The following is a 10,074-nucleotide window of genomic DNA, read 5'->3' on the forward strand; positions in this document are numbered from 1 at the left end:
GCCAGGGGGCGCTGCGCCGATAGAGGGCAGGAGGCGGGGTCTGGGGGGAAGGCGTGTCCATGCAAATGAACCGGGGCGGGAGCGGTGCCGAGGGGGTGTATGGGCATGTCCATGCAAATGAGGCAGCGCCGCGCGGCATGCCGAGACACAGCCCGCGCACGGGCGCCGCCGCCCTCGCGCGTCCGCGGGCGCTGCGCGGGCCGGGCCGTGCGGGCCGCGGCGCAGCGCGGGGCCGGTTCGGGGCGGGGCTGGTGTCGGGGTGGCCGTGTGCTGTGGGGGCGTGCGGCGGGCGGGGCGTGCGGGCGGCGGGGTTGGTATCTCATACTTACCTGGCAGGGGAGACACCATGATCAGGCAGGTGGTTTTCCCAGGGCGAGGCTCATCCCTTGCACTCCGGGTGTGCTGACCCCTGCGATTTCCCCAAATGCGGGAAACTCGACTGCATAATTTGTGGTAGTGGGGGACTGCGTTCGCGCTCTCCCCTGGTTTTGGTGGTCAAAAACAGGAAAACGGTCGAAGTGAGTGGTTCTCAGACATCAGCTCCGGTCTTTTTTCCGAAGGCCGCAGTGGGTCCGTATTCTCGCTGCCCTCGCTCTTCTGCCGCTGGCGCTCTGCGGTCTCAGAGGCGCTCTCAGTCTCTGCCTGTCTGGGCACGTCGCTGTCCCGTCCGTGCAGAAGCGGCAGAAAAGCGCAGCCCCGCGGGACCAGCCGGGCTTCGCCTCTCACGGCTCCCGACTGCGGGCCCCGGCGGCCCAGGCCCGCCCCGCGCTCGGGCTGCAGCGGACGGCGAGACTCGGGTTTGCGTCCGGCCGGCTTCGCACACCCAGCCTGGCGGTGGGGTGGACGGGCGGAGAGATTTAGTCCAGCTCAGGTTTGGACAAGCGATACAGAGGAAACAAGTAGAACTCGGCAGCACCTTTGGATCCTTGTTGAGCAGCTATTCTTTATTGCGGCATGCCGGCCGTGTGAGGGATAACTCCTGCCTTTCATGTGCGCCTTGGTTACAAAGTTATTCCCTTAGCTAGAGTTACAGCATGTTTATTCATTTCATTTCTAAGAAATCATTTACATTTTCTTAAAAATGCTTTGAATAACGTCGCCTATCTGTTTTGCGTTATTTCATGGTCTCTGCTGCTATCTTGTATCATAAACAGCTCATTACACGCTTTCCTGGTGGTTATTCCGAAGCCGTCTTGCCTTGGCTTCTGGTCAACTTTTCCTTGGCAGCTCCTCTTGTTCGCTCCGCCACTCGTCCGCTTTAGACCGGGTTTTTGTGTATTTGCAGCCAAAAGCCTTTGTTGTGCTATCTCGTTTGTTGCCGTTAAGTATAACATTGTTCACAGATTTGTCTATTCAGCAAGCAAGCTGACGAATTTCCTTTTACATCAACTCTCACGTTTCACAAGGATGCGTCCAACTCCCGCCGCTGGAAGTCCGGCAGTACTCCCGGGCTCGATCCGGTGTGACCCGGACAGCGCTCACCGAGCGGGACCAGCATCTCTGTGCCTCTTCCCTCGCGCGGACCCGCTCGGAACCGCTCTCCGCCGGGTATTTCCCTGAGTCTGCAGACATGGGGTGGAACAGGCCGGGACCATCCCGGCTCCAGACAGGGCAGTCCGGAGCCCCCTTTGGAACCGCTCTCCAATTCCAGCAGGGAATTCCTCGGGCACCGGCAGCGCCTGTTTGCGGAGGGCACGATGGCCTGCCTCGGGACCCCCGGCTATGGCTGAGCCGCGCACCGGGAGCGGGACGGGGCTACCCCCGCCGCCGACCCCGCACTTGTCCGGTGTAGCGGCCGCTTCTGTTCTATTTCCCGACAACACCCGAACCCGCGTGGGGAAATTCTCCTCCCGCCCAGCCAGCCCGAAAAAGCCGAGCAATGCTCTCGTCAGGGAACTCCCTGCTCTTTTCCTGTTTTTGACCACCAAAACCAGGGGAGAGCGCGAACGCAGTCCCCCACTACCACAAATTATGCAGTCGAGTTTCCCGCATTTGGGGAAATCGCAGGGGTCAGCACACCCGGAGTGCAAGGGATGAGCCTCGCCCTGGGAAAACCACCTGCCTGATCATGGTGTCTCCCCTGCCAGGTAAGTATGAGATACCAACCCCGCCGCCCGCACGCCCCGCCCGCCGCACGCCCCCACAGCACACGGCCACCCCGACACCAGCCCCGCCCCGAACCGGCCCCGCGCTGCGCCGCGGCCCGCACGGCCCGGCCCGCGCAGCGCCCGCGGACGCGCGAGGGCGGCGGCGCCCGTGCGCGGGCTGTGTCCCGGCATGCCGCGCGGCGCTGCCTCATTTGCATGGACACGCCCCCGGGCCGGCTCCGGGCGGCTCCGCTGGCGCGGCGGGGGCTGCGGGCCCGGGTCCTTCCCGCCCGTCCGGCCCCACCTTCCCGCCCGTGCCGGGACTGCGCGGACTTTGTGCCGCCGGACCCGCGGGAGGGTCACCCGGGCAGCTCCAGCGCTGCCTCTCCTTCCCGGGACTTGTCCCTCCTTTGCCCAGTCCCGCCGAGGGCTGATGCCCCGGGTCAGTCTGTCTCCTGTCCCTAAGCCGAGGGGCTGGCAAGGCTGGTGGTGTGTTCGCCGGCCATTGCCACGTCACTGCTGAGGCAGGGCGACTCGCATCACCTTGCTTCTCCCGCGGGAGCTGCAGCACAGGGGTCCCTGGCACCCGGGAGCTCAGAGTCCCCATCACTGCATCCCAGGTCTCCCATTGCCCCTGCCTGCCTGCTTGGGGATGGGCTGTGCAACGACTGGCAGCCTCCAGTCAAAGCCCTTCCACCTCCTCTCCTCTTCCTCCCCGTCTCTTCTTGCACTCAGGGTTGTTCCTCTGACCCTTATCTGCCCCATCCAAGCCTTGCTTCCAGGCTCTCACATTCCAGTTTGCTTCCAATTTGGATTGGGTGAACCCTCATAGACACAAACACCAACAGCAACAAACCCAGCGAGACCTTGGTGTAAGAGACGGTCCGAAGATCCCTCATCTGCCTCACAATCATCGCCGAGGACAGAGACGGAACACAGGAGTCCTGGCCTGGCTGAGGTGGGATGTCTGCCAACTGTTGCCTGCAGGTGTGCCCGCTGGGAACTGGTACGCATTCCTGAGGAAATTAGTGCAGGTCACAACGGACTGCGCCGTTCTTGCTGCCCAGGTGGGAAGGACTGCGCCGAAGCGGAAAGGAATGACCATACACCTCTCCTGTATGCCTGTCTTGTACGTCTGTCCTGTACCTGTTTCCCAAAGCAACAGGCCTCATAACAATGGCTGTAGATTTCCCTGCCTCTTGGCCAGTTGCCCCTCGCTTCTGAAAAGGACTATAAAGGGACTTTCTGAAATAACTGAGATAGAGATCTCCCCACGGAAAGAAGACAAATCTATTGGCGGAAGACCACGAGGACTTCGTCTCATGTGTTGGTAGCTATTGCCCCCCCTTTCTTCCTCTCTACTCTTTGTTTCTCTCTCTCTCTCTCTCTCTCTTTCTCTCCTCTATGGCATTACTGTGTTGTGGGCACATAATAAAGGTGCACTGTTTTGATTAAAACTGAAATCTCTTGTGTCCATTTACACTCCGAGATCGATAAACGAACCATCACGACCCCCACTTGCATTAGCAGATCGTGACACTTGGTGCTGCCCCAGCAGGTTGCTTATTCATCCTCCATGCTCAGAAGCCATCGTTACACATCTAAAGGTTTTGCTCCAGGTCTTCCAAGCAGTGCTAGAAGTTCACATCGAATTCTGTGAACGGGCATTTCCATTCTCCGTCTTTGTTCTGCAGATGGACAGCACGTGCCACTATCTTGCACGGGGACCCCCAGGCCACGAGCAGCCAACATATCCCTGAGACCCCAACCAGCAGTGACAGGAGAACTGGGGCACTGTGTTGGCTTTGGGCGTGCAAGGCCCTGTGGGGTCATGGGGGCTGCTGGGTCTGTCGTGATGTGAGTATCGGTGTTTAAGGGCCCCTTGCTTCCCCTTGGAGGGTGCCTGGGCATTTCCATGGCACCATGTGCTCATGGGCATCCCCTCCATGGCCATCTGCTCTCACTGTGCTGCTGCCAGTGCCCAGACCCCCACGGTACTGGGGGTTGCTGGGCTGTGAAGGCCTCTGTACATGGACCTTGTAGGTGTCATCCTGTCCACCTGTACTGGAGCCCAGTACAAGCCATTACCACTCAGCGAGGTCCTGTGTAGCTCCTGCAGCCCTGCCAGTCTCTAGGAACCCGGAGTCCCTGGTCTGGCTGGGGATACATGCTCTGCTTTTCTCTTAGCAGGATCAGCCAGCAGCGGAGCTGAGTCTGTGTCCCTGAGATACAGCTGGTCACCCCTGGCCCCCAGCCCCCGTGCTGCCCCACGGGACCTCTCCCGCTGTCGATCCAGTGGTAGCCGCGCTCTGCCGTTGCTGCGGCCCCGCTGTGCCCTGACACCGAGTCCCGGGAGGAACGACTGCCGCCGGAGTCGGAGCGGGAGCGGGACCGCGACCGGGACCAGCCGCCGGTTCCGGGCAGCGAGGGGGCGGGGCCTGGAGCATCCGGGTGGGGGGCGGGGCAATAGGAGCGGCAATAGCGGTGCGATACCGGGGCGTGTCCATGCAAATGAGGCAGCGCCGCGCGGCATGCCGGGACACAGCCCGCGCACGGGCGCCGCCGCCCTCGCGCGTCCGCGGGCGCTGCGCGGGCCGGGCCGTGCGGGCCGCGGCGCAGCGCGGGGCCGGTTCGGGGCGGGGCTGGTGTCGGGGTGGCCGTGTGCTGTGGGGGCGTGCGGCGGGCGGGGCGTGCGGGCGGCGGGGTTGGTATCTCATACTTACCTGGCAGGGGAGACACCATGATCAGGCAGGTGGTTTTCCCAGGGCGAGGCTCATCCCTTGCACTCCGGGTGTGCTGACCCCTGCGATTTCCCCAAATGCGGGAAACTCGACTGCATAATTTGTGGTAGTGGGGGACTGCGTTCGCGCTCTCCCCTGGTTTTGGTGGTCAAAAACAGGAAAAGAGCAGGGAGTTCCCTGACGAGAGCATTGCTCGGCTTTTTCGGGCTGGCTGGGCGGGAGGAGAATTTCCCCACGCGGGTTCGGGTGTTGTCGGGAAATAGAACAGAAGCGGCCGCTACACCGGACAAGTGCGGGGTCGGCGGCGGGGGTAGCCCCGTCCCGCTCCCGGTGCGCGGCTCAGCCATAGCCGGGGGTCCCGAGGCAGGCCATCGTGCCCTCCGCAAACAGGCGCTGCCGGTGCCCGAGGAATTCCCTGCTGGAATTGGAGAGCGGTTCCAAAGGGGGCTCCGGACTGCCCTGTCTGGAGCCGGGATGGTCCCGGCCTGTTCCACCCCATGTCTGCAGACTCAGGGAAATACCCGGCGGAGAGCGGTTCCGAGCGGGTCCGCGCGAGGGAAGAGGCACAGAGATGCTGGTCCCGCTCGGTGAGCGCTGTCCGGGTCACACCGGATCGAGCCCGGGAGTACTGCCGGACTTCCAGCGGCGGGGGTTGGACGCATCCTTGTGAAACGTGAGAGTTGATGTAAAAGGAAATTCGTCAGCTTGCTTGCTGAATAGACAAATCTGTGAACAATGTTATGCTTAACGGCAACAAACGAGATAGCACAACAAAGGCTTTTGGCTGCAAATACACAAAAACCCGGTCTAAAGCGGACGAGTGGCAGAGCGAACAAGAGGAGCTGCCAGGGAAAAGTTGACCAGAAGCCAAGGCAAGACGGCTTCAGAATAACCACCAGAAAAGCGTGTAATGAGCTGTTTATGATACAAGATAGCAGCAGAGACCATGAAATAACGCAAAACAGATAGGCGACGTTATTCAAAGCATTTTTAAGAAAATGTAAATGATTTCTTAGAAATGAAATGAATAAACATGCTGTAACTCTAGCTAAGGGAATAACTTCGTAAGCAAATGTCATAGGTTAGCAAGCTAAGTCTCGGAAGTGATGTTCTTCTTACAGCTTTCTCTATGGCCTGACAGAACCTATCAGCTGGCCAGTTTGAATATGGACAATTCTTTAAGCCACTTAAAACTGTGAATTGTGACCGCCTCTGTGATCCACACTTAAGAACAGACAAACTCCCCCCCGAGCTCTCTCTCATTTCCAGTGCTGGGACAGGTGGCTGCGGTCCCCGTGCAGGGGCCAGTGGGCCCGCCCCAGGCCCTGCTCAGGCCAGGCCAGGTCGGGCCACGGCCATCCTGGAGTCGATGGGCCCTGCCTGCGGAACCCCCCCTCCCCCCGCCAGCAGGGCTGTGGCAGCCAGAGCGGCTTGGCTCCCCCGCCTCCACTGCGGCCAAGATTTCAGCAAACGCAGCACCGCTGTCTGGCCAAGGTCAGGTGACCAACAGCGATAAGCCACATTCCAGCTGCAAGGCCAAGATGAGATTAACACTTTTATTTCTGTGAAGAGCTGAAAACCTGAGGGAAGAGAAAGAGGAAATGCTTAAAGCTGAAATTCTGTTGTGAAGCTATGATATATCAGAGTACCCGTTGTAATTTCATGAAGATATGGGGGGTGGAGTGTTCAACTCGTAAGCAAAAGCACCTGTGCTGAGATAGGCAGATGCTGACGCAGCTGTAATTCCATGAGAAGTTCGGACAGGGAGAGATGGAAGCGATGAGGACTTTTGCTCCACATGGGAAAGGAGAAACCTCAGTTCCTAGAGATGCTCCCAGAGACAGTCCTAAAGATGAAGATGAGGAAGACCCTTTGCTCCCAGGGAAGAAGGGCCTCTGTTCTTAGAGATGAAATGCTCCCAGAGATGGGTGAAGAGAAGTTTTGTTTCTGAACAGCTCAACTCCAAAAACTTCAAGAGTGGACCCTCGAAAGCAGTTGCGGGAAAAGCTGCAAGTCAGGGGAAGGGACTCACATGCGAGCAGAGAGTTCCTAAATGGACTGAACAAAGTTACTTGGAAGTGGGCGGCTGTCTCGTTGTGATGATGTTTTCATAGCACAAGCAAGAAGAGACTTCTCTTTCTGAATGGACTGAACAAGGTTATTATGGCAGTGGTAAACAGACTGAACATCTTAAGGGTTGTCTTTTTACATTGTCAGTGGGAGAAGGGAGGAAGGTGGGGGGAGGAGGAGAGTTCTGAAGGTGTGGTATAATTTTTTTTTCTTCTTTTAGGTCTGTTAATAAACTTCTTTATAATCTTTCAAGTTTGGTGCCTGCTTTGCGTTTCTCCTAATTCTTATCTCACAGAAGATAAATGGTAATGAGTATCTTGGACCAAACCACTACACCAAGGCGCACATGAAAGGCAGGAGTTATCCCTCACACGGCCGGCATGCCGCAATAAAGAATAGCTGCTCAACAAGGATCCAAAGGTGCTGCCGAGTTCTACTTGTTTCCTCTGTATCGCTTGTCCAAACCTGAGCTGGACTAAATCTCTCCGCCCGTCCACCCCACTGTCAGGGTCGGTGTGCGAAGCCGGCCGGACGCAAACCCGAGTCTCGCCGTCCGCTGCAGCCCGAGCACGGGGCGGGCCTGGGCCACCGGGGCCCGCAGTCGGGAGCCGTGAGAGGCGAAGCCCGGCTGGTCCCGCGGGGCTGCGCTTTTCTGCCGCTTCTGCACGGACGGGACAGCGATGTGCCCAGACAGGCAGAGACTGAGAGCGCCTCTGAGACCAGCTGTATCTCAGGGACACAGACTCAGCTCCGCTGCTGGCTGATCCTGCTAAGAGAAAAGCAGAGCATGTATCCCCAGCCAGACCAGGGACTCCGGGTTCCTAGAGACTGGCAGGGCTGCAGGAGCTACACAGGACCTCGCTGAGTGGTAATGGCTTGTACTGGGCTCCAGTACAGGTGGACAGGATGACACCTACAAGGTCCATGTACAGAGGCCTTCACAGCCCAGCAACCCCCAGTACCGTGGGGGTCTGGGCACTGGCAGCAGCACAGTGAGAGCAGATGGCCATGGAGGGGATGCCCATGAGCACATGGTGCCATGGAAATGCCCAGGCACCCTCCAAGGGGAAGCAAGGGGCCCTTAAACACCGATACTCACATCACGACAGACCCAGCAGCCCCCATGACCCCACAGGGCCTTGCACGCCCAAAGCCAACACAGTGCCCCAGTTCTCCTGTCACTGCTGGTTGGGGTCTCAGGGATATGTTGGCTGCTCGTGGCCTGGGGGTCCCCGTGCAAGATAGTGGCACGTGCTGTCCATCTGCAGAACAAAGACGGAGAATGGAAATGCCCGTTCACAGAATTCGATGTGAACTTCTAGCACTGCTTGGAAGACCTGGAGCAAAACCTTTAGATGTGTAACGATGGCTTCTGAGCATGGAGGATGAATAAGCAACCTGCTGGGGCAGCACCAAGTGTCACGATCTGCTAATGCAAGTGGGGGTCGTGATGGTTCGTTTATCGATCTCGGAGTGTAAATGGACACAAGAGATTTCAGTTTTAATCAAAACAGTGCACCTTTATTATGTGCCCACAACACAGTAATGCCATAGAGGAGAGAAAGAGAGAGAGAGAGAGAGAGAGAAACAAAGTAGAGAGGAAGAAAAAGGGGGGGGCAATAGCTACCAACAGATGAGACGAAGTCCTCGTGGTCTTCTGCCAATAGATTTGTCTTCTTTCCGTGGGGAGATCTCTATCTCAGTTATTTCAGAAAGTCCCTTTATAGTCCTTTTCAGAAGCGAGGGGCAACTGGCCAAGAGGCAGGGAAATCTACAGCCATTGTTATGAGGCCTGTTGCTTTGGGAAACAGGTACAGGACAGACGTACAAGACAGGCATACAGGAGAGGTGTATGGTCATTCCTTTCCGCTTCGGCGCAGTCCTTCCCACCTGGGCAGCAAGAACGGCGCAGTCCGTTGTGACCTGCACTAATTTCCTCAGGAATGCGTACCAGTTCCCAGCGGGCACACCTGCAGGCAACAGTTGGCAGACATCCCACCTCAGCCAGGCCAGGACTCCTGTGTTCCGTCTCTGTCCTCGGCGATGATTGTGAGGCAGATGAGGGATCTTCGGACCGTCTCTTACACCAAGGTCTCGCTGGGTTTGTTGCTGTTGGTGTTTGTGTCTATGAGGGTTCACCCAATCCAAATTGGAAGCAAACTGGAATGTGAGAGCCTGGAAGCAAGGCTTGGATGGGGCAGATAAGGGTCAGAGGAACAACCCTGAGTGCAAGAAGAGACGGGGAGGAAGAGGAGAGGAGGTGGAAGGGCTTTGACTGGAGGCTGCCAGTCGTTGCACAGCCCATCCCCAAGCAGGCAGGCAGGGGCAATGGGAGACCTGGGATGCAGTGATGGGGACTCTGAGCTCCCGGGTGCCAGGGACCCCTGTGCTGCAGCTCCCGCGGGAGAAGCAAGGTGATGCGAGTCGCCCTGCCTCAGCAGTGACGTGGCAATGGCCGGCGAACACACCACCAGCCTTGCCAGCCCCTCGGCTTAGGGACAGGAGACAGACTGACCCGGGGCATCAGCCCTCGGCGGGACTGGGCAAAGGAGGGACAAGTCCCGGGAAGGAGAGGCAGCGCTGGAGCTGCCCGGGTGACCCTCCCGCGGGTCCGGCGGCACAAAGTCCGCGCAGTCCCGGCACGGGCGGGAAGGTGGGGCCGGACGGGCGGGAAGGACCCGGGCCCGCAGCTCCCGCCGCGCCAGCGGAGCCGCCCGGAGCCGGCCCCGGGGGCGTGTCCATGCAAATGAGGCAGCGCCGCGCGGCATGCCGGGACACAGCCCGCGCACGGGCGCCGCCGCCCTCGCGCGTCCGCGGGCGCTGCGCGGGCCGGGCCGTGCGGGCCGCGGCGCAGCGCGGGGCCGGTTCGGGGCGGGGCTGGTGTCGGGGTGGCCGTGTGCTGTGGGGGCGTGCGGCGGGCGGGGCGTGCGGGCGGCGGGGCTGGTATCTCATACTTACCTGGCAGGGGAGACACCATGATCAGGCAGGTGGTTTTCCCAGGGCGAGGCTCATCCCTTGCACTCCGGGTGTGCTGACCCCTGCGATTTCCCCAAATGCGGGAAACTCGACTGCATAATTTGTGGTAGTGGGGGACTGCGTTCGCGCTCTCCCCTGGTTTTTCTCTGTGATAAAAACAGTGCTAATATTGATGCGCTATCGCTACTAGTGGTAAGTGC

At 59.2% G+C, this 10,074-nt stretch overlaps 4 non-coding genes across 4 annotated transcripts; 3 read left to right on the forward strand and 1 right to left on the reverse strand.

Annotated features, from left to right (window-relative positions):
• The first annotated feature begins 321 nt into the window (after positions 1 to 321).
• Positions 322 to 485, forward strand: LOC120411824. Its single transcript, XR_005604375.1, has one exon. It is a non-coding gene; the product is annotated as a U1 spliceosomal RNA (small nuclear RNA).
• A 1,446-nt stretch (positions 486 to 1,931) lies between these two features.
• Positions 1,932 to 2,095, reverse strand: LOC120411831. Its single transcript, XR_005604382.1, has one exon. It is a non-coding gene; the product is annotated as a U1 spliceosomal RNA (small nuclear RNA).
• A 2,707-nt stretch (positions 2,096 to 4,802) lies between these two features.
• On the forward strand, positions 4,803 to 4,966 carry LOC120411832. Its single transcript, XR_005604383.1, has one exon. It is a non-coding gene; the product is annotated as a U1 spliceosomal RNA (small nuclear RNA).
• Positions 4,967 to 9,848: 4,882 nt separating this feature from the next.
• On the forward strand, positions 9,849 to 10,012 carry LOC120411833. The gene has a single exon (XR_005604384.1). It is a non-coding gene; the product is annotated as a U1 spliceosomal RNA (small nuclear RNA).
• The last annotated feature ends 62 nt before the right edge of the window (positions 10,013 to 10,074 follow it).

Source organism: Corvus cornix, chromosome 3 (genome assembly GCF_000738735.6).
Source record: "Corvus cornix cornix isolate S_Up_H32 chromosome 3, ASM73873v5, whole genome shotgun sequence".
In the NCBI taxonomy this organism is placed as follows: Eukaryota; Metazoa; Chordata; class Aves; order Passeriformes; family Corvidae; genus Corvus; species Corvus cornix.